This window comes from Pygoscelis adeliae, unplaced genomic scaffold (genome assembly GCF_000699105.1).
Source record: "Pygoscelis adeliae isolate BGI_AS28 unplaced genomic scaffold, ASM69910v1 Scaffold75, whole genome shotgun sequence".
Lineage (NCBI taxonomy): Eukaryota > Metazoa > Chordata > Aves > Sphenisciformes > Spheniscidae > Pygoscelis > Pygoscelis adeliae.
This window is the reverse complement of record NW_008824772.1, coordinates 3324903-3325363: the sequence shown is the minus strand read 5'-3', so window position 1 is coordinate 3325363 and position 461 is coordinate 3324903. Positions and strand designations below refer to the sequence as shown.

General features: G+C 68.5%; 1 protein-coding gene across 1 annotated transcript in view; it reads right to left on the bottom strand.

Moving 5' to 3' along the window:
• The window catches only part of MMD (monocyte to macrophage differentiation-associated), a 21547-nt gene that overhangs the window by 19671 nt on the left and 1415 nt on the right, over positions 1 to 461 (bottom strand). The window lies entirely within an intron of this gene.

The following is a 461-nucleotide window of genomic DNA, read 5'->3' as shown; positions in this document are numbered from 1 at the left end:
AGCCGCGGCCTGGCCGCGGGGTCGCGCCGAGGGTGGCCCAGGCTGAGCCGGGTTTCTCGGGTCGGCCTGGAAAACAACAACAACAGGAGGAGCAGCAGCGACAGCGACGCCGAGGGCTCCCCGAGGGCTCCCCGAGGGCTCCCCGAGGGCCGGGGCTGCAGCTCGTCCCCCGCAGCCCTGGGAGGGGCGGCCGCGATTTAACAAGCACCGAGTGACCGGGAGATGGTGGTTGAATTGCCATTGTCTCAACGCGTTCCCCCAAATAAGCAGACAGAGGAGGACTTGGCGATTTCAACATGCCTAATTTTTAAACTCTAGAAGCTGGAAGAGCCCTTCCGCACGGGGTGCGGCGTAGGCTGACCGAGGCGCTGGGCTCTGAGCCCTGGCCTGGGGGTCGTGTCCCCCCCCCGGCCCCTGCGCACGGGGGCCTGCCCGGCGTGGCACGGCAGACGGGGGCACGG